Here is a 24,380-nt window from a genome sequence, read left to right as displayed (position 1 = left end):
CTCAAGGGAAGGGGCCTGACGGACATATTTCGAGATATTTCTTCTTCTTGTTGTTCTTCTTCTGCACAGCTAAGCTGGAAGTGGCATTTGCAGCTCGCAATAGTGCAGAATTATCTCAAAGAAAGGGGCCACGGTGTTTCTGTATCTCTATTATGTTGGTGCGGCTTCGGAACTTTTACATATCTTGATATATCTCGAGAACTACGCATCTGATCAAAAAATATCATAGAACATAAAAAGTAGGAAACTTAATTCTCTACAAAAACGGTCTCTTAACATTTTGCCATAGCTCGCTTAGTTTCCGAGATATTTGCAGATTTATCTCAAGGGAAGGGGCCTGACGGACATATTTCGAGATATTTCTTCTTCTTGTTGTTCTTCTTCTGCACAGCTAAGCTGGAAGTGGCATTTGCGGCTCGCACTAGTACACAGTTATCTCAAAGAAAGGGGCCACGGTGTTTCTGTATCTCTATTATGTTGGTGCGGCTTCGGAACTTTTAAATATCTCGATATATCTCGAAAACTACCCTTCTGATCAAAAAATATCATATAACATAAATTGTAGGAAACATAATTCTCTACAAAAAACGTCTCTTAACATTTTGCCATAGCTCGCTTCGTTTCCGAGATATTTGCAGATATATCCCAAGGGAAGGGGCCTGACGGACATATTTCGAGATATTTCTTCTTCTTGTTGTTCTTCTTCTGCACAGCTAAGCTGGAAGTGGCATTTGTAGGTCGCAATAGTGCAGAGTTATCTCAAAGAAAGGGGCCACGGTGTTTCTGTATCTCTATTATGTTGGTGCGCCTTCGGAACTTTTAAATATCTCGATATATCTCGAAAACTACGCTTCTGATCAGAAAATATCATAGAACGTAAATTGTAGGAAACATCATTCTCTACAAAAAAGGTCTCTTAACATTTTGCCATAGCTCGCTTCGTTTCCGAGATATTTGCAGATTTATCTCAAGGGAAGGGTCCTGATGGACATATTTCGAGATATTTCTTCTTCTTGTTGTTCTTCTTCTGCACAGCTAAACTGGAAGTGGCATTTCCAGCTCGCAATCGTGCAGAGTTATCTCAAAGAAAGGGGCCACGGTGTTTCTGTATCTCTGTTATGTTGGTGCGGCTTCGGAACTTTTAAATATCTTGATATATCTCGAGAACTACGCATCTGATCAAAAAATATCATACTACATAAAAAGTAGGAAACTTAATTCTCTACAAGAAAGGTCTCTAAACATTTTGCCATAGCTCGCTTCGTTTCCGAGATATTTGCAGAGTTATTTCAAGGGAAGGGGCCTGACGGACATATTTCGAGATATTTCTTCTTCTTGTTGTTCTTCTTCTGCACAGCTAAGCTGGAAGTGGCATTTGCAGCTCGCGATAGTGCAGAATTATCTCAAAGAAAGGGGCCACGGTGTTTCTGTATCTCTATTATATTGGTGCGGCTTCGGAACTTTTAAATATCTTGATATAGCTCGAGAACTACGCATCTGATCAAAAAATATCATAGAACATAAATAGTAGGAAACTTAATTCTCTACAAAAAAGGTGTCTGAACATTTTGCCATAGCTCTCTTCGTTTCCGAGATATTTGCAGATTTATCTCAAGGGAAGGGGCCTGACGGACATATTTCGAGATATTTCTTATTCTTGTTGTTCTTCTTCTGCACAGCTAAGCTGGAAGTGGCATTTGCAGCTCGCAATAGTGCAGAATTATCTCAAAGAAAGGGGCCACGGTGTTTCTGTATCTCTATTATGTTGGTGCGGCTTCGGAACTTTTAAATATCTTGATATATCTCGAGAACTACGCATCTGATCAAAAAATATCATAGAACATAAAAAGTAGGAAACTTAATTCTCTACAAAAACGGTCTCTTAACATTTTGCCATAGCTCGCTTCGTTTCCGAGATATTTGCAGATTTATCTCAAGGGAAGGGGCCTGACGGACATATTTCGAGATATTTCTTCTTCTTGTTGTTCTTCTTCTGCACAGCTAAGCTGGAAGTGGCATTTGCGGCTCGCACTAGTGCAGAGTTATCTCGAAGAAAGGGGCCACGGTGTTTCTGTATCTCTATTATGTTGGTGCGGCTTCGGAACTTTTAAATATCTTGATATATCTCGAGAACTACGCATCTGATCAAAAAATATCATAGAGCATAAATAGTAGGAAACTTAATTCTCTACAAAAAAGGTCTCTCAACATTTTGCCATAGCTCTCTTCGTTTCCGAGATATTTGCAGATTTATCTCAAGGGAAGGGGCCTGACGGACATATTTCGAGATATTTCTTATTCTTGTTGTTCTTCTTCTGCACAGATAAGCTGGAAGTGGCATTTGCAGGTCGCAATAGTGCAGAGTTATCTCAAAGAAAGGGGCCACGGTGTTTCTGTATCTCTATTATGTTGGTGCGGCTTCGGAACTTTTAACTATCTTGATATATCTCGAGAACTACGCATCTGATCAAAAAATATCATAGAACATAAAAAGTAGCAAACTTAATTCTCTACAAAAACGGTCTCTTAACATTTTGCCATAGCTCGCTTCGTTTCCGAGATATTTGCAGATTTATCTCAAGGGAAGGGGCCTGACGGACATATTTCGAGATATTTCTTCTTCTTGTTGTTCTTCTTCTGCACAGCTAAGCTGGAAGTGGCATTTGCGGCTCGCACTAGTGCAGAGTTATCTCAAAGAAAGGGGCCACGGTGTTTCTGTATCTCTATTATATTGGTGCGGCTTCGGAACTTTTAAATATCTTGATATATCTCGAGAACTACGCATCTGATCAAAAAATATCATAGAACATAAATAGTAGGAAACTTAATTCTCTACAAAAAAGGTGTCTCAACATTTTGCCATAGCTCTCTTCGTTTCCGAGATATTTGCAGATTTATCTCAAGGGAAGGGGCCTGACGGACATATTTCGAGATATTTCTTATTGTTGTTGTTCTTCTTCTGCACAGCTAAGCTGGAAGTGGCATTTGCAGCTCGCAATAGTGCAGAATTATCTCAAAGAAAGGGGCCACGGTGTTTCTGTATCTGTATTATGTCGCTGCGGCTTCGGAACTTTTAAATATCTTGATATATCTCGAGAACTACGCATCTGATCAAAAAATATCATAGAACATAAAAAGTAGGAAACTTAATTCTCTACAAAAACGGTCTCTTAACATTTTGCCATAGCTCGCTTCGTTTCCGAGATATTTGCAGATTTATCTCAAGGGAAGGGGCCTGACGGACATATTTCGAGATATTTCTTCTTCTTGTTGTTCTTCTTCTGCACAGCTAAGCTGGAAGTGGCATTTGCGGCTCGCACTATGCAGAGTTATCTCAAAGAAAGGGGCCACGGTGTTTCTGTATCTCTATTATGTTGGTGCGGCTTCGGAACTTTTAAATATCTTGATATATCTCGAGAACTACGCATCTGATCAAAAAATATCATAGAACATAAATAGTAGGAAACTTAATTCTCTACAAAAAAGGTCTCTTAACATTTTGCCATAGCTCGCTTCGTTTCCGAGATATTTGCAGATTTATCTCAAGGGAAGGGGCCTGACGGACATATTTCGAGATATTTCTTATTCTTGTTGTTCTTCTTCTGCACAGCTAAGCTGGAAGTGGCATTTGCAGCTCGCAATAGTGCAGAGTTATCTCAAAGAAAGGGGCCACGGTGTTTCTGTATCTCTATTATGTTGGTGCGGCTTCGGAACTTTTAAATATCTTGATATATCTCGAGAACTACGCATCTGATCAAAAAATATCATAGAACATAAAAAGTAGGAAACTTAATTCTCTACAAAAACGGTCTCTTAACATTTTGCCATAGCTCGCTTCGTTTCCGAGATATTTGCAGATTTATCTCAAGGGAAGGGGCCTGACGGACATATTTCGAGATATTTCTTCTTCTTGTTGTTCTTCTTCTGCACAGCTAAGCTGGAAGTGGCATTTGCAGCTCGCAATAGTGCAGAATTATCTCAAAGAAAGGGGCCACGGTGTTTCTGTATCTCTATTATTTTGGTGCGGCTTCGGAACTTTTAAATATCTTGATATATCTCGAGAACTACGCATCTGATCAAAAAATATCATAGAACATAAAAAGTAGGAAACTTAATTCTCTACAAAAACGGTCTCTTAACATTTTGCCATAGCTCGCTTCGTTTCCGAGATATTTGCAGATTTATCTCAAGGGAAGGGGCCTGACGGACATATTTCGAGATATTTCTTCTTCTTGTTGTTCTTCTTCTGCACAGCTAAGCTGGAAGTGGCATTTGCGGCTCGCACTAGTACACAGTTATCTCAAAGAAAGGGGCCACGGTGTTTCTGTATCTCTATTATGTTGGTGCGGCTTCGGAACTTTTAAATATCTCGATATATCTCGAAAACTACCCTTCTGATCAAAAAATATCATAGAACATAAATTGTAGGAAACATGATTCTCTACAAAAAACGTCTCTTAACATTTTGCCATAGCTCGCTTCGTTTCCGAGATATTTGCAGATATATCCCAAGGGAAGGGGCCTGACGGACATATTTCGAGATATTTCTTCTTCTTGTTGTTCTTCTTCTGCACAGCTAAGCTGGAAGTGGCATTTGTAGGTCGCAATAGTGCAGAGTTATCTCAAAGAAAGGGGCCACGGTGTTTCTGTATCTCTATTATGTTGGTGCGCCTTCGGAACTTTTAAATATCTCGATATATCTCGAAAACTACGCTTCTGATCAAAAAATATCATAGAACGTAAATTGTAGGAAACATTATTCTCTACAAAAAAGGTCTCTTAACATTTTGCCATAGCTCGCTTCGATTCCGAGATATTTGCAGATTTATCTCAAGGGAAGGGGCCTGACGGACATATTTCGAGATATTTCTTCTTCATGTTGTTCTTCTTCTGCACAGCTAAGCTGGAAGTGGCATTTGCAGCGCGCAATAGTGCAGAGTTATCTCAAAGAAAGGGGCCACGGTGTTTCTGTATCTCTGTTATGTTGGTGCGGCTTCGGAACTTTTAAATATCTTGATATATCTCGAGAACTACGCATCTGATCAAAAAATATCATACTACATAAAAAGTAGGAAACTTAATTCTCTACAAAAAAGGTCTCTTAACATTTTGCCATAGCTCGCTTCGTTTCCGAGATATTTGCAGATTTATCTCAAGGGAAGGGGCCTGACGGACATATTTCGAGATATTTCTTCTTCTTGTTGTTCTTCTTCTGCACAGCTAAGCTGGAAGTGGCATTTGCGGCTCGCACTAGTGCAGAGTTATCTCGAAGAAAGGGGCCACGGTGTTTCTGTATCTCTATTATGTTGGTGCGGCTTCGGAACTTTTAAATATCTTGATATATCTCGAGAACTACGCATCTGATCAAAAAATATCATAGAGCATAAATAGTAGGAAACTTAATTCTCTACAAAAAAGGTCTCTCAACATTTTGCCATAGCTCTCTTCGTTTCCGAGATATTTGCAGATTTATCTCAAGGGAAGGGGCCTGACGGACATATTTCGAGATATTTCTTATTCTTGTTGTTCTTCTTCTGCACAGATAAGCTGGAAGTGGCATTTGCAGGTCGCAATAGTGCAGAGTTATCTCAAAGAAAGGGGCCACGGTGTTTCTGTATCTCTATTATGTTGGTGCGGCTTCGGAACTTTTAACTATCTTGATATATCTCGAGAACTACGCATCTGATCAAAAAATATCATAGAACGTAAAAAGTAGCAAACTTAATTCTCTACAAAAACGGTCTCTTAACATTTTGCCATAGCTCGCTTCGTTTCCGAGATATTTGCAGATTTATCTCAAGGGAAGGGGCCTGACGGACATATTTCGAGATATTTCTTCTTCTTGTTGTTCTTCTTCTGCACAGCTAAGCTGGAAGTGGCATTTGCGGCTCGCACTAGTGCAGAGTTATCTCAAAGAAAGGGGCCACGGTGTTTCTGTATCTCTATTATATTGGTGCGGCTTCGGAACTTTTAAATATCTTGATATATCTCGAGAACTACGCATCTGATCAAAAAATATCATAGAACATAAATAGTAGGAAACTTAATTCTCTACAAAAAAGGTGTCTCAACATTTTGCCATAGCTCTCTTCGTTTCCGAGATATTTGCAGATTTATCTCAAGGGAAGGGGCCTGACGGACATATTTCGAGATATTTCTTATTCTTGTTGTTCTTCTTCTGCACAGCTAAGCTGGAAGTGGCATTTGCAGCTCGCAATAGTGCAGAATTATCTCAAAGAAAGGGGCCACGGTGTTTCTGTATCTGTATTATGTCGCTGCGGCTTCGGAACTTTTAAATATCTTGATATATCTCGAGAACTACGCATCTGATCAAAAAATATCATAGAACATAAAAAGTAGGAAACTTAATTCTCTACAAAAACGGTCTCTTAACATTTTGCCATAGCTCGCTTCGTTTCCGAGATATTTGCAGATTTATCTCAAGGGAAGGGGCCTGACGGACATATTTCGAGATATTTCTTCTTCTTGTTGTTCTTCTTCTGCACAGCTAAGCTGGAAGTGGCATTTGCGGCTCGCACTAGTGCAGAGTTATCTCAAAGAAAGGGGCCACGGTGTTTCTGTATCTCTATTATGTTGGTGCGGCTTCGGAACTTTTAAATATCTTGATATATCTCGAGAACTACGCATCTGATCAAAAAATATCATAGAACATAAATAGTAGGAAACTTAATTCTCTACAAAAAAGGTGTCTCAACATTTTGCCATAGCTCTCTTCGTTTCCGAGATATTTGCAGATTTATCTCAAGGGAAGGGGCCTGACGGACATATTTCGAGATATTTCTTATTCTTGTTGTTCTTCTTCTGCACAGCTAAGCTGGAAGTGGCATTTGCAGCTCGCAATAGTGCAGAATTATCTCAAAGAAAGGGGCCACGGTGTTTCTGTATCTGTATTATGTCGCTGCGGCTTCGGAACTTTTAAATATCTTGATATATCTCGAGAACTACGCATCTGATCAAAAAATATCATAGAACATAAAAAGTAGGAAACTTAATTCTCTACAAAAACGGTCTCTTAACATTTTGCCATAGCTCGCTTCGTTTCCGAGATATTTGCAGATTTATCTCAAGGGAAGGGGCCTGACGGACATATTTCGAGATATTTCTTCTTCTTGTTGTTCTTCTTCTGCACAGCTAAGCTGGAAGTGGCATTTGCGGCTCGCACTAGTGCAGAGTTATCTCAAAGAAAGGGGCCACGGTGTTTCTGTATCTCTATTATGTTGGTGCGGCTTCGGAACTTTTAAATATCTTGATATATCTCGAGAACTACGCATCTGATCAAAAAATATCATAGAACATAAATAGTAGGAAACTTAATTCTCTACAAAAAAGGTCTCTTAACATTTTGCCATAGCTCTCTTCGTTTCCGAGATATTTGCAGATTTATCTCAAGGGAAGGGGCCTGACGGACATATTTCGAGATATTTCTTATTCTTGTTGTTCTTCTTCTGCACAGCTAAGCTGGAAGTGGCATTTGCAGCTCGCAATAGTGCAGAGTTATCTCAAAGAAAGGGGCCACGGTGTTTCTGTATCTCTATTATGTTGGTGCGGCTTCGGAACTTTTAAATATCTTGATATATCTCGAGAACTACGCATCTGATCAAAAAATATCATAGAACATAAAAAGTAGGAAACTTAATTCTCTACAAAAACGGTCTCTTAACATTTTGCCATAGCTCGCTTCGTTTCCGAGATATTTGCAGATTTATCTCAAGGGAAGGGGCCTGACGGACATATTTCGAGATATTTCTTCTTCTTGTTGTTCTTCTTCTGCACAGCTAAGCTGGAAGTGGCATTTGCAGCTCGCAATAGTGCAGAATTATCTCAAAGAAAGGGGCCACGGTGTTTCTGTATCTCTATTATTTTGGTGCGGCTTCGGAACTTTTAAATATCTTGATATATCTCGAGAACTACGCATCTGATCAAAAAATATCATAGAACATAAAAAGTAGGAAACTTAATTCTCTACAAAAACGGTCTCTTAACATTTTGCCATAGCTCGCTTCGTTTCCGAGATATTTGCAGATTTATCTCAAGGGAAGGGGCCTGACGGACATATTTCGAGATATTTCTTCTTCTTGTTGTTCTTCTTCTGCACAGCTAAGCTGGAAGTGGCATTTGCGGCTCGCACTAGTACACAGTTATCTCAAAGAAAGGGGCCACGGTGTTTCTGTATCTCTATTATGTTGGTGCGGCTTCGGAACTTTTAAATATCTCGATATATCTCGAAAACTACCCTTCTGATCAAAAAATATCATAGAATATAAATTGTAGGAAACATAATTCTCTACAAAAAACGTCTCTTAACATTTTGCCATAGCTCGCTTCGTTTCCGAGATATTTGCAGATATATCCCAAGGGAAGGGGCCTGACGGACATATTTCGAGATATTTCTTCTTCTTGTTGTTCTTCTTCTGCACAGCTAAGCTGGAAGTGGCATTTGTAGGTCGCAATAGTGCAGAGTTATCTCAAAGAAAGGGGCCACGGTGTTTCTGTATCTCTATTATGTTGGTGCGCCTTCGGAACTTTTAAATATCTCGATATATCTCGAAAACTACGCTTCTGATCAAAAAATATCATAGAACGTAAATTGTAGGAAACATTATTCTCTACAAAAAAGGTCTCTTAACATTTTGCCATAGCTCGCTTCGTTTCCGAGATATTTGCAGATTTATCTCAAGGGAAGGGGCCTGACGGACATATTTCGAGATATTTCTTCTTCATGTTGTTCTTCTTCTGCACAGCTAAGCTGGAAGTGGCATTTGCAGCGCGCAATAGTGCAGAGTTATCTCAAAGAAAGGGGCCACGGTGTTTCTGTATCTCTGTTATGTTGGTGCGGCTTCGGAACTTTTAAATATCTTGATATATCTCGAGAACTACGCATCTGATCAAAAAATATCATACTACATAAAAAGTAGGAAACTTAATTCTCTACAAAAAAGGTCTCTTAACATTTTGCCATAGCTCGCTTCGTTTCCGAGATATTTGCAGATTTATCTCAAGGGAAGGGGCCTGACGGACATATTTCGAGATATTTCTTCTTCTTGTTGTTCTTCTTCTGCACAGCTAAGCTGGAAGTGGCATTTGCGGCTCGCACTAGTGCAGAGTTATCTCAAAGAAAGGGGCCACGGTGTTTCTGTATCTCTATTATGTTGGTGCGGCTTCGGAACTTTTAAATATCTCGATATATCTCGAAAACTACGCTTCTGATCAAAAAATATCATAGAACCTAAATTGTAGGAAACATAATTCTCTACAAAAAACGTCTCTTAACATTTTGCCATAGCTCGCTTCGTTTCCGAGATATTTGCAGATATATCCCATGGGAAGGGGCCTGACGGACATATTTCGAGATATTTCTTATTCTTGTTGTTCTTCTTCTGCACAGCTAAGCTGGAAGTGGCATTTGCAGCTCGCAATAGTGCAGAATTATCTCAAAGAAAGGGGCCACGGTGTTTCTGTATCTCTATTATGTTGGTGCGGCTTCGGAACTTTTAAATATCTTGATATATCTCGAGAACTACGCATCTGATCAAAAAATATCATAGAACATAAAAAGTAGGAAACTTAATTCTCTACAAAAACGGTCTCTTAACATTTTGCCATAGCTCGCTTCGTTTCCGAGATATTTGCAGATTTATCTCAAGGGAAGGGGCCTGACGGACATATTTCGAGATATTTCTTCTTCTTGTTGTTCTTCTTCTGCACAGCTAAGCTGGAAGTGGCATTTGCAGCTCGCAATAGTGCAGAATTATCTCAAAGAAAGGGGCCACGGTGTTTCTGTATCTCTATTATTTTGGTGCGGCTTCGGAACTTTTAAGTATCTTGATATATCTCGAGAACTACGCATCTGATCAAAAAATATCATAGAACATAAAAAGTAGGAAACTTAATTCTCTACAAAAACGGTCTCTTAACATTTTGCCATAGCTCGCTTCGTTTCCGAGATATTTGCAGATTTATCTCAAGGGAAGGGGCCTGACGGACATATTTCGAGATATTTCTTCTTCTTGTTGTTCTTCTTCTGCACAGCTAAGCTGGAAGTGGCATTTGCGGCTCGCACTAGTACACAGTTATCTCAAAGAAAGGGGCCACGGTGTTTCTGTATCTCTATTATGTTGGTGCGGCTTCGGAACTTTTAAATATCTCGATATATCTCGAAAACTACCCTTCTGATCAAAAAATATCATAGAACATAAATTGTAGGAAACATAATTCTCTACAAAAAACGTCTCTTAACATTTTGCCATAGCTCGCTTCGTTTCCGAGATATTTGCAGATATATCCCAAGGGAAGGGGCCTGACGGACATATTTCGAGATATTTCTTCTTCTTGTTGTTCTTCTTCTGCACAGCTAAGCTGGAAGTGGCATTTGTAGGTCGCAATAGTGCAGAGTTATCTCAAAGAAAGGGGCCACGGTGTTTCTGTATCTCTATTATGTTGGTGCGCCTTCGGAACTTTTAAATATCTCGATATATCTCGAAAACTACGCTTCTGATCAAAAAATATCATAGAACGTAAATTGTAGGAAACATTATTCTCTACAAAAAAGGTCTCTTAACATTTTGCCATAGCTCGCTTCGTTTCCGAGATATTTGCAGATTTATCTCAAGGGAAGGGGCCTGACGGACATATTTCGAGATATTTCTTCTTCATGTTGTTCTTCTTCTGCACAGCTAAGCTGGAAGTGGCATTTGCAGCGCGCAATAGTGCAGAGTTATCTCAAAGAAAGGGGCCACGGTGTTTCTGTATCTCTGTTATGTTGGTGCGGCTTCGGAACTTTTAAATATCTTGATATATCTCGAGAACTACGCATCTGATCAAAAAATATCATACTACATAAATAGTAGGAAACTTAATTCTCTACAAAAAAGGTCTCTTAACATTTTGCCATAGCTCGCTTCGTTTCCGAGATATTTGCAGATTTATCTCAAGGGAAGGGGCCTGACGGACATATTTCGAGATATTTCTTCTTCTTGTTGTTCTTCTTCTGCACAGCTAAGCTGGAAGTGGCATTTGCGGCTCGCACTAGTGCAGAGTTATCTCAAAGAAAGGGGCCACGGTGTTTCTGTATCTCTATTATGTTGGTGCGGCTTCGGAACTTTTAAATATCTCGATATATCTCGAAAACTACGCTTCTGATCAAAAAATATCATAGAACATAAATTGTAGGAAACATAATTCTCTACAAAAAACGTCTCTTAACATTTTGCCATAGCTCGCTTCGTTTCCGAGATATTTGCAGATATATCCCAAGGGAAGGGGCCTGACTGACATATTTCGAGATATTTCTTCTTCTTGTTGTTCTTCTTCTGCACAGCTAAGCTGGAAGTGGCATTTGTAGGTCGCAATAGTGCAGAGTTATCTCAAAGAAAGGGGCCACGGTGTTTCTGTATCTCTATTATGTTGGTGCGCCTTCGGAACTTTTAAATATCTCGATATATCTCGAAAACTACGCTTCTGATCAAAAAATATCATAGAACGTAAATTGTAGGAAACATCATTCTCTACAAAAAAGGTCTCTTAACATTTTGCCATAGCTCGCTTCGTTTCCGAGATATTTGCAGATTTATCTCAAGGGAAGGGTCCTGATGGACATATTTCGAGATACTTCTTCTTCTTGTTGTTCTTCTTCTGCACAGCTAAACTGGAAGTGGCATTTCCAGCTCGCAATCGTGCAGAGTTATCTCAAAGAAAGGGGCCACGGTGTTTCTGTATCTCTGTTATGTTGGTGCGGCTTCGGAACTTTTAAATATCTTGATATATCTCGAGAACTACGCATCTGATCAAAAAATATCATACTACATAAAAAGTAGGAAACTTAATTCTCTACAAGAAAGGTCTCTAAACATTTTGCCATAGCTCGCTTCGTTTCCGAGATATTTGCAGATTTATTTCAAGGGAAGGGGCCTGACGGACATATTTCGAGATATTTCTTCTTCTTGTTGTTCTTCTTCTGCACAGCTAAGCTGGAAGTGGCATTTGCAGCTCGCAATAGTGCAGAGTTATCTCAAAGAGAGGGGCCACGGTGTTTCTGTATCTCTATTATGTTGGTGCGGCTTCGGAACTTTTAAATATCTTGATATATCTCGAGAACTACGCATCTGATCAAAAAATATCATACTGCATAAAAAGTAGGAAACTTAATTCACTACAAGAGAGGTCTCTAATCATTTTGCCATAGCTCGCTTCGTTTCCGAGATATTTGCAGATTTATCTCAAGGGAAGGGGCCTGACGGACATATTTCGAGATATTTCTTCTTCTTGTTGTTCTTCTTCTGCACAGCTAAGCTGGAAGTGGCATTTGCAGCTCGCAATAGTGCAGAGTTATCTCAAAGAGAGGGGCCACGGTGTTTCTGTATCTCTATTATGTTGGTGCGGCTTCGGAACTTTTAGATATCTTGATATATCTCGAGAACTACGCATCTGATCAAAAAATATCATAGAAGATAAAAAGTAGGAAACTTAATTCTCTACAAAAAAGGTCTCTTAACATTTCGCCATAGCTCGCTTCGTTTCCGAGATATTTGCAGATTTATCTCAAGGGAAGGGGCCTGTCGGACATATTTCGAGATATTTCTTCTTCTTGTTGTTCTTCTTCTGCACAGCTAAGCTGGAAGTGGCATTTGCGGCTCGCACTAGTGCAGAGTTATCTCAAAGAAAGGGGCCACGGTGTTTCTGTATCTCTATTATGTTGGTGCGGCTTCGGAACTTTTAAATATCTTGATATATCTCGAGAACTACGCCTCTGATCGAAAAATATCATAGAACATAAAAAGTAGGAAACTTAATTCTCTACAAAAAAGGTCTCTTAACATTTTGCCATAGCTCGCTTCGTTTCCGAGATATTTGCAGATTTATCTCAAGGGAAGGGGCCTGACGGACATATTTCGAGATATTTCTTCTTCTTGTTGTTCTTCTTCTGCACAGCTAAGCTGGAAGTAGCATTTGCAGCGCGCAATAGTGCAGAGTTATCTCAAAGAAAGGGGCCACGGTGTTTCTGTATCTCTATTATGTTGGTGCGGCTTCGGAACTTTTAAATATCTTGCTATATCTCGAGAACTACGCCTCTGATCGAAAAATATCATAGAACATAAAAAGTAGGAAACTTAATTCTCTACAAAAAAGGTCTCTTAACATTTTGCCATAGCTCGCTTCGTTTCCGAGATATTTGCAGATTTATCTCAAGGGAAGGGGCCTAACGGACATATTTCGAGATATTTCTTCTTCTTGTTGTTCTTCTTCTGCACAGCTAAGCTGGAAGTGGCATTTGCAGCTCGCAATAGTGCAGAGTTATCTCAAAGAGAGGGGCCACGGTGTTTCTGTATCTCTATTATGTTGGTGCGGCTTCGGAACTTTTAGATATCTTGATATATCTCGAGAACTACGCCTCTGATCGAAAAATATCATAGAACATAAAAAGTAGGAAACTTAATTCTCTACAAAAAAGGTCTCTTAGCATTTTGCCATAGCTCGCTTCGTTTCCGAGATATTTGCAGATTTACCTCAAGGGAAGGGGCCTGACGGACATATTTCGAGATATTTCTTCTTCTTGTTGTTCTTCTTCTGCACAGCTAAGCTGGAAGTAGCATTTGCAGCGCGCAATAGTGCAGAGTTATCTCAAAGAAAGGGGCCACGGTGTTTCTGTATCTCTGTTATGTTGGTGCGGCTTCGGAACTTTTAAATATCTTGATATATCTCGAGAACTACGCATCTGATCAAAAAATATCATACTACATAAAAAGTAGGAAACTTAATTCTCTACAAGAGAGGTCTCTAAACATTTTGCCATAGCACGCTTCGTTTCCGAGATATTTGCAGATTTATCTCAAGGGAAGGGGCCTGACGGACATATTTCTAGATATTTCTTCTTCTTGTTGTTCTTCTTCTGCACAGCTAAGCTGGAAGTGGCATTTGCAGCTCGCAATAGTGCACAGTTATCTCAAAGAGAGGGGCCACGGTGTTTCTGTATCTCTATTATGTTGGTGAGGCTTCGGAACTTTTAGATATCTTGATATATCTCGAGAACTACGCATCTGATCAAAAAATATCATAGAAGATAAAAAGTAGGAAACTTAATTCTCTACAAAAAAGGTCTCTTAACATTTCGCCATAGCTCGCTTCGTTTCCGAGATATTTGCAGATTTATCTCAAGGGAAGGGGCCTGTCGGACATATTTCGAGATATTTCTACTTCTTGTTGTTCTTCTTCTGCACAGCTAAGCTGGAAGTGGCATTTGCGGCTCGCACTAGTGCAGAGTTATCTCAAAGAAAGGGGCCACGGTGTTTCTGTATCTCTATTATGTTGGTGCGGCTTCGGAACTTTTAAATATCTCGATATATCTCGAAAACTACGCTTCTGATCAAAAAATATCATAGAACATAAATTGTAGGAAACATAATTCTCTACAAAAAAGGTCTCTTAACATTTTGCCATAGCTCGCTTCATTTCCGAGATATTTGCAGATACATCTCAAGGGAAGGGGCCTGACGGACATATTTCGAGATATTTCTTCTTCTTGTTGTTCTTCTTCTGCACAGCTAAACTGGAAGTGGCATTTACAGCTCGCAATAGTGCAGAGTCATCTCAAAGAAAGGGGCCACGGTGTTTCTGTATCTCTATTATGTTGGTGCGGCTTCGGAACTTTTAAATATCTTGATATATCTCGAGAACTACGCCTCTGATCGAAAAATATCATAGAACATAAAAAGTAGGAAACTTAATTCTCTACAAAAAAGGTCTGTTAACATTTTGCCATAGCTCGCTTCGTTTCCGAGATATTTGCAGATTTATCTCAAGGGAAGGGGCCTGACGGACATATTTCGAGATATTTCTTCTTCTTGTTGTTCTTCTTCTGCACAGCTAAACTGGAAGTGGCATTTACAGCTCGCAATAGTGCAGAGTTATCTCAAAGAAAGGGGCCACGGTGTTTCTGTACCTATATTATGTTGGTGCGGCTTCGGAACTTTTAAATATCTTGATATATCTCGAGAACTACGCATCTGATCAAAAAATATCATAGAACATAAAAAGTGGGAAACTTAATTCTCTACAAAAAAGGTCTCTTAACATTTTGCCATAGCTCGCTTCGTTTCCGAGATATTTGCAGATTTATCTCAAGGGAAGGGGCCTAACGGACATATTTCGAGATATTTCTTCTTCTTGTTGTTCTTCTTCTGCACAGCTAAACTGGAAGTGGCATTTCCAGCTCGCAATAGTGCAGAGTTATCTCAAAGAGAGGGGCCACGGTGTTTCTGTATCCCTATTATGTTGGTGCGGCTTCGGAACTTTTAAATATCTCGATATATCTCGAAAACTACGCTTCTGATCAAAAAATATCATAGAACCTAAATTGTAGGAAACATAATTCTCTACAAAAAAGGTCTCTTAACATTTTGCCATAGCTCGCTTCGTTTCCGAGATATTTGCAGATTTATCTCAAGGGAAGGGGCCTGACGGACATATTTCGAGATATTTCTTCTTCTTGTTGTTCTTCTTCTGCACAGCTAAGCTGGAAGTGGCATTTGCGGCTCGCACTAGTGCAGAGTTATCTCAAAGAAAGGGGCCACGGTGTTTCTGTATCTCTATTATGTTGGTGCGGCTTCGGAACTTTTAAATATCTTGATATATCTCGAGAACTACGCATCTGATCAAAAAATATCATAGAAGATAAAAAGTAGGAAACTTAATTCTCTACAAAAAAGGTCTCTTAACATTTTGCCATAGCTCGCTTCGTTTCCGAGATATTTGCAGATTTATCTCAAGGGAAGTGGCCTGACGGACATATTTCGAGATATTTCTTCTTCTTGTTGTTCTTCTTCTGCACAGCTAAGCTGGAAGTGGCATTTGCGGCTCGCACTAGTGCAGAGTTATCTCAAAGAAAGGGGCCACGGTGTTTCTGTATCTCTATTATGTTGGTGCGGCTTCGGAACTTTTAAATATCTCGATATATCTCGAAAACTACGCTTCTGATCAAAAAATATCATAGAACATAAATTGTAGGAAACATAATTCTCTACAAAAAAGGTCTCTTAACATTTTGCCATAGGTCACTTCGTTTCCGAGATATTTGCAGATATATCTCAAGGGAAGGGGCCTGACGGACATATTTCGAGATATTTCTTCTTCTTGTTGTTCTTCTTCTGCACAGCTAAGCTGGAAGTGGCATTTGCGGCTCGCACTAGTGCAGAGTTATCTCGAAGAAAGGGGCCACGGTGTTTCTGTATCTCTATTATGTTGGTGCGGCTTCGGAACTTTTAAATATCTTGATATATCTCGAGAACTACGCATCTGATCAAAAAATATCATAGAACATAAATAGTAGGAAACTTAATTCTCTACAAAAAAGGTGTCTCAACATTTTGCCATAGCTCTCTTCGTTTCCGAGATATTTGCAGATTTATCTCAAGGGAAGGGGCCTGACGGACATATTTCGAGATATTTCTTATTCTTGTTGTTCTTCTTCTGCACAGCTAAGCTGGAAGTGGCATTTGCAGCTCGCAATAGTGCAGAATTATCTCAAAGAAAGGGGCCACGGTGTTTCTGTATCTGTATTATGTCGCTGCGGCTTCGGAACTTTTAAATATCTTGATATATCTCGAGAACTACGCATCTGATCAAAAAATATCATAGAACATAAAAAGTAGGAAACTTAATTCTCTACAAAAACGGTCTCTTAACATTTTGCCATAGCTCGCTTCGTTTCCGAGATATTTGCAGATTTATCTCAAGGGAAGGGGCCTGACGGACATATTTCGAGATATTTCTTCTTCTTGTTGTTCTTCTTCTGCACAGCTAAGCTGGAAGTGGCATTTGCGGCTCGCACTAGTGCAGAGTTATCTCAAAGAAAGGGGCCACGGTGTTTCTGTATCTCTATTATGTTGGTGCGGCTTCGGAACTTTTAAATATCTTGATATATCTCGAGAACTACGCATCTGATCAAAAAATATCATAGAACATAAATAGTAGGAAACTTAATTCTCTACAAAAAAGGTCTCTTAACATTTTGCCATAGCTCGCTTCGTTTCCGAGATATTTGCAGATTTATCTCAAGGGAAGGGGCCTGACGGACATATTTCGAGATATTTCTTATTCTTGTTGTTCTTCTTCTGCACAGCTAAGCTGGAAGTGGCATTTGCAGCTCGCAATAGTGCAGAGTTATCTCAAAGAAAGGGGCCACGGTGTTTCTGTATCTCTATTATGTTGGTGCGGCTTCGGAACTTTTAAATATCTTGATATATCTCGAGAACTACGCATCTGATCAAAAAATATCATAGAACATAAAAAGTAGGAAACTTAATTCTCTACAAAAACGGTCTCTCAACATTTTGCCATAGCTCGCTTCGTTTCCGAGATATTTGCAGATTTATCTCAAGGGAAGGGGCCTGACGGACATATTTCGAGATATTTCTTCTTCTTGTTGTTCTTCTTCTGCACAGCTAAGCTGGAAGTGGCATTTGCAGCTCGCAATAGTGCAGAATTATCTCAAAGAAAGGGGCCACGGTGTTTCTGTATCTCTATTATTTTGGTGCGGCTTCGGAACTTTTAAATATCTTGATATATCTCGAGAACTACGCATCTGATCAAAAAATATCATAGAACATAAAAAGTAGGAAACTTAATTCTCTACAAAAACGGTCTCTTAACATTTTGCCATAGCTCGCTTCGTTTCCGAGATATTTGCAGATTTATCTCAAGGGAAGGGGCCTGACGGACATATTTCGAGATATTTCTTCTTCTTGTTGTTCTTCTTCTGCACAGCTAAGCTGGAAGTGGCATTTGCGGCTCGCACTAGTACACAGTTATCTCAAAGAAAGGGGCCACGGTGTTTCTGTATCTCTATTATGTTGGTGCGGCTTCGGAACTTTTAAATATCTCGATATATCTCGAAAACTACCCTTCTGATCAAAAAATATCATAGAACATAAATTGTAGGAAACATGATTCTCTACAAAAAACGTCTCTTAACATTTTGCCATAGCTCGCTTCGTTTCCGAGATATTTGCAGATATATCCCAAGGGAAGGGGCCTGACGGACATATTTCGAGATATTTCTTCTTCTTGTTGTTCTTCTTCTGCACAGCTAAGCTGGAAGTGGCATTTGCGGCTCGCACTAGTGCAGAGTTATCTCAAAGAAAGGGGCCACGGTGTTTCTGTATCTCTATTATATTGGTGCGGCTTCGGAACTTTTAAATATCTTGATATATCTCGAGAACTACGCATCTGATCAAAAAATATCATAGAACATAAATAGTAGGAAACTTAATTCTCTACAAAAAAGGTGTCTCAACATTTTGCCATAGCTCTCTTCGTTTCCGAGATATTTGCAGATTTATCTCAAGGGAAGGGGCCTGACGGACATATTTCGAGATATTTCTTATTCTTGTTGTTCTTCTTCTGCACAGCTAAGCTGGAAGTGGCATTTGCAGCTCGCAATAGTGCAGAATTATCTCAAAGAAAGGGGCCACGGTGTTTCTGTATCTCTATTATGTTGGTGCGGCTTCGGAACTTTTAAATATCTTGATATATCTCGAGAACTACGCATCTGATCAAAAAATATCATAGAACATAAAAAGTAGGAAACTTAATTCTCTACAAAAACGGTCTCTTAACATTTTGCCATAGCTCGCTTCGTTTCCGAGATATTTGCAGATTTATCTCAAGGGAAGGGGCCTGACGGACATATTTCGAGATATTTCTTCTTCTTGTTGTTCTTCTTCTGCACAGCTAAGCTGGAAGTGGCATTTGCAGCTCGCAATAGTGCAGAATTATCTCAAAGAAAGGGGCCACGGTGTTTCTGTATCTCTATTATTTTGGTGCGGCTTCGGAACTTTTAAATATCTTGATATATCTCGAGAACTACGCATCTGATCAAAAAATATCATAGAACATAAAAAGTAGGAAACTTAATTCTCTACAAAAACGGTCTCTTAACATTTTGCCATAGCTCGCTTCGTTTCCGAGATATTTGCAGATTTATCTCAAGGGAAGGGGCCTGACGGACATATTTCGAGATATTTCTTCTTCTTGTTGTTCTTCTTCTGCACAGCTAAGCTGGAAGTGGCATTTGCGGCTCGCACTAGTACACAGTTATCTCAAAGAAAGGGGCCACGGTGTTTCTGTATCTCTATTATGTTGGTGCGGCTTCGGAACTTTTAAATATCTCGATATATCTCGAAAACTACCCTTCTGATCAAAAAATATCATAGAACATAAATTGTAGGAAACATAATTCTCTACAAAAAACGTCTCTTAACATTTTGCCATAGCTCGCTTCGTTTCCGAGATATTTGCAGATATATCCCAAGGGAAGGGGCCTGACGGACATATTTCGAGATATTTCTTCTTCTTGTTGTTCTTCTTCTGCACAGCTAAGCTGGAAGTGGCATTTGTAGGTCGCAATAGTGCAGAGTTATCTCAAAGAAAGGGGCCACGGTGTTTCTGTATCTCTATTATGTTGGTGCGCCTTCGGAACTTTTAAATATCTCGATATATCTCGAAAACTACGCTTCTGATCAAAAAATATCATAGAACGTAAATTGTAGGAAACATTATTCTCTACAAAAAAGGTCTCTTAACATTTTGCCATAGCTCGCTTCGTTTCCGAGATATTTGCAGATTTATCTCAAGGGAAGGGGCCTGACGGACATATTTCGAGATATTTCTTCTTCATGTTGTTCTTCTTCTGCACAGCTAAGCTGGAAGTGGCATTTGCAGCGCGCAATAGTGCAGAGTTATCTCAAAGAAAGGGGCCACGGTGTTTCTGTATCTCTGTTATGTTGGTGCGGCTTCAGAACTTTTAAATATCTTGATATATCTCGAGAACTACGCATCTGATCAAAAAATATCATACTACATAAATAGTAGGAAACTTAATTCTCTACAAAAAAGGTCTCTTAACATTTTGCCATAGCTCGCTTCGTTTCCGAGATATTTGCAGATTTATCTCAAGGGAAGGGGCCTGACGGACATATTTCGAGATATTTCTTCTTCTTGTTGTTCTTCTTCTGCACAGCTAAGCTGGAAGTGGCATTTGCGGCTCGCACTAGTGCAGAGTTATCTCAAAGAAAGGGGCCACGGTGTTTCTGTATCTCTATTATGTTGGTGCGGCTTCGGAACTTTTAAATATCTCGATATATCTCGAAAACTACGCTTCTGATCAAAAAATATCATAGAACATAAATTGTAGGAAACATAATTCTCTACAAAAAACGTCTCTTAACATTTTGCCATAGCTCGCTTCGTTTCCGAGATATTTGCAGATATATCCCAAGGGAAGGGGCCTGACGGACATATTTCGAGATATTTCTTATTCTTGTTGTTCTTCTTCTGCACAGCTAAGCTGGAAGTGGCATTTGCAGCTCGCAATAGTGCAGAATTATCTCAAAGAAAGGGGCCACGGTGTTTCTGTATCTCTATTATGTTGGTGCGGCTTCGGAACTTTTACATATCTTGATATATCTCGAGAACTACGCATCTGATCAAAAAATATCATAGAACATAAAAAGTAGGAAACTTAATTCTCTACAAAAACGGTCTCTTAACATTTTGCCATAGCTCGCTTAGTTTCCGAGATATTTGCAGATTTATCTCAAGGGAAGGGGCCTGACGGACATATTTCGAGATATTTCTTCTTCTTGTTGTTCTTCTTCTGCACAGCTAAGCTGGAAGTGGCATTTGCGGCTCGCACTAGTACACAGTTATCTCAAAGAAAGGGGCCACGGTGTTTCTGTATCTCTATTATGTTGGTGCGGCTTCGGAACTTTTAAATATCTCGATATATCTCGAAAACTACCCTTCTGATCAAAAAATATCATAGAACATAAATTGTAGGAAACATAATTCTCTACAAAAAACGTCTCTTAACATTTTGCCATAGCTCGCTTCGTTTCCGAGATATTTGCAGATATATCCCAAGGGAAGGGGCCTGACTGACATATTTCGAGATATTTCTTCTTCTTGTTGTTCTTCTTCTGCACAGCTAAGCTGGAAGTGGCATTTGTAGGTCGCAATAGTGCAGAGTTATCTCAAAGAAAGGGGCCACGGTGTTTCTGTATCTCTATTATGTTGGTGCGCCTTCGGAACTTTTAAATATCTCGATATATCTCGAAAACTACGCTTCTGATCAAAAAATATCATAGAACGTAAATTGTAGGAAACATCATTCTCTACAAAAAAGGTCTCTTAACATTTTGCCATAGCTCGCTTCGTTTCCGAGATATTTGCAGATTTATCTCAAGGGAAGGGTCCTGATGGACATATTTCGAGATACTTCTTCTTCTTGTTGTTCTTCTTCTGCACAGCTAAACTGGAAGTGGCATTTCCAGCTCGCAATCGTGCAGAGTTATCTCAAAGAAAGGGGCCACGGTGTTTCTGTATCTCTGTTATGTTGGTGCGGCTTCGGAACTTTTAAATATCTTGATATATCTCGAGAACTACGCATCTGATCAAAAAATATCATACTACATAAAAAGTAGGAAACTTAATTCTCTACAAGAAAGGTCTCTAAACATTTTGCCATAGCTCGCTTCGTTTCCGAGATATTTGCAGATTTATTTCAAGGGAAGGGGCCTGACGGACATATTTCGAGATATTTCTTCTTCTTGTTGTTCTTCTTCTGCACAGCTAAGCTGGAAGTGGCATTTGCAGCTCGCAATAGTGCAGAGTTATCTCAAAGAGAGGGGCCACGGTGTTTCTGTATCTCTATTATGTTGGTGCGGCTTCGGAACTTTTAAATATCTTGATATATCTCGAGAACTACGCATCTGATCAAAAAATATCATAGAGCATAAATAGTAGGAAACTTAATTCTCTACAAAAAAGGTCTCTCAACATTTTGCCATAGCTCTCTTCGTTTCCGAGATATTTGCAGATTTATCTCAAGGGAAGGGGCCTGACGGACATATTTCGAGATATTTCTTATTCTTGTTGTTCTTCTTCTGCACAGATAAGCTGGAAGTGGCATTTGCAGGTCGCAATAGTGCAGAGTTATCTCAAAGAAAGGGGCCACGGTGTTTCTGTATCTCTATTATGTTGGTGCGGCTTCGGAACTTTTAACTATCTTGATATATATCGAGAACTACGCATCTGATCAAAAAATATCATAGAACATAAAAAGTAGCAAACTTAATTCTCTACAAAAACGGTCTCTTAACATTTTGCCATAGCTCGCTTCGTTTCCGAGATATTTGCAGATTTATCTCAAGGGAAGGGGCCTGACGGACATATTTCGAGATATTTCTTCTTCTTGTTGTTCTTCTTCTGCACAGCTAAGCTGGAAGTGGCATTTGCAGCTCGCAATAGTGCAGAGTTATCTCAAAGAGAGGGGCCACGGTGTTTCTGTATCTCTATTATGTTGGTGCGGCTTCGGAACTTTTAGATATCTTGATATATCTCGAGAACTACGCATCTGATCAAAAAATATCATAGAAGATAAAAAGTAGGAAACTTAATTCTCTACAAAAAAGGTCTCTTAACATTTCGCCATAGCTCGCTTCGTTTCCGAGATATTTGCAGATTTATCTCAAGGGAAGGGGCCTGTCGGACATATTTCGAGATATTTCTTCTTCTTGTTGTTCTTCTTCTGCACAGCTAAGCTGGAAGTGGCATTTGCGGCTCGCACTAGTGCAGAGTTATCTCAAAGAAAGGGGCCACGGTGTTTCTGTATCTCTATTATGTTGGTGCGGCTTCGGAACTTTTAAATATCTTGATATATCTCGAGAACTACGCCTCTGATCGAAAAATATCATAGAACATAAAAAGTAGGAAACTTAATTCTCTACAAAAAAGGTCTCTTAACATTTTGCCATAGCTCGCTTCGTTTCCGAGATATTTGCAGATTTATCTCAAGGGAAGGGGCCTGACGGACATATTTCGAGATATTTCTTCTTCTTGTTGTTCTTCTTCTGCACAGCTAAGCTGGAAGTAGCATTTGCAGCGCGCAATAGTGCAGAGTTATCTCAAAGAAAGGGGCCACCGTGTTTCTGTATCTCTATTATGTTGGTGCGGCTTCGGAACTTTTAAATATCTTGATATATCTCGAGAACTACGCCTCTGATCGAAAAATATCATAGAACATAAAAAGTAGGAAACTTAATTCTCTACAAAAAAGGTCTCTTAACATTTTGCCATAGCTCGCTTCGTTTCCGAGATATTTGCAGATTTATCTCAAGGGAAGGGGCCTAACGGACATATTTCGAGATATTTCTTCTTCTTGTTGTTCTTCTTCTGCACAGCTAAGCTGGAAGTGGCATTTGCAGCTCGCAATAGTGCAGAGTTATCTCAAAGAGAGGGGCCACGGTGTTTCTGTATCTCTATTATGTTGGTGCGGCTTCGGAACTTTTAGATATCTTGATATATCTCGAGAACTACGCCTCTGATCGAAAAATATCATAGAACATAAAAAGTAGGAAACTTAATTCTCTACAAAAAAGGTCTCTTAACATTTTGCCATAGCTCGCTTCGTTTCCGAGATATTTGCAGATTTACCTCAAGGGAAGGGGCCTGACGGACATATTTCGAGATATTTCTTCTTCTTGTTGTTCTTCTTCTGCACAGCTAAGCTGGAAGTAGCATTTGCAGCGCGCAATAGTGCAGAGTTATCTCAAAGAAAGGGGCCACGGTGTTTCTGTATCTCTGTTATGTTGGTGCGGCTTCGGAACTTTTAAATATCTTGATATATCTCGAGAACTACGCATCTGATCAAAAAATATCATACTACATAAAAAGTAGGAAACTTAATTCTCTACAAGAGAGGTCTCTAAACATTTTGCCATAGCACGCTTCGTTTCCGAGATATTTGCAGATTTATCTCAAGGGAAGGGGCCTGACGGACATATTTCTAGATATTTCTTCTTCTTGTTGTTCTTCTTCTGCACAGCTAAGCTGGAAGTGGCATTTGCAGCTCGCAATAGTGCACAGTTATCTCAAAGAGAGGGGCCACGGTGTTTCTGTATCTCTATTATGTTGGTGAGGCTTCGGAACTTTTAGATATCTTGATATATCTCGAGAACTACGCATCTGATCAAAAAATATCATAGAAGATAAAAAGTAGGAAACTTAATTCTCTACAAAAAAGGTCTCTTAACATTTCGCCATAGCTCGCTTCGTTTCCGAGATATTTGCAGATTTATCTCAAGGGAAGGGGCCTGTCGGACATATTTCGAGATATTTCTTCTTCTTGTTGTTCTTCTTCTGCACAGCTAAGCTGGAAGTGGCATTTGCGGCTCGCACTAGTGCAGAGTTATCTCAAAGAAAGGGGCCACGGTGTTTCTGTATCTCTATTATGTTGGTGCGGCTTCGGAACTTTTAAATATCTCGATATATCTCGAAAACTACGCTTCTGATCAAAAAATATCATAGAA

This window comes from Osmia lignaria, unplaced genomic scaffold (assembly GCF_051020975.1).
Source record: "Osmia lignaria lignaria isolate PbOS001 unplaced genomic scaffold, iyOsmLign1 scaffold0012, whole genome shotgun sequence".
Lineage (NCBI taxonomy): Eukaryota > Metazoa > Arthropoda > Insecta > Hymenoptera > Megachilidae > Osmia > Osmia lignaria.
This window is presented reverse-complemented; position numbering follows the sequence as displayed.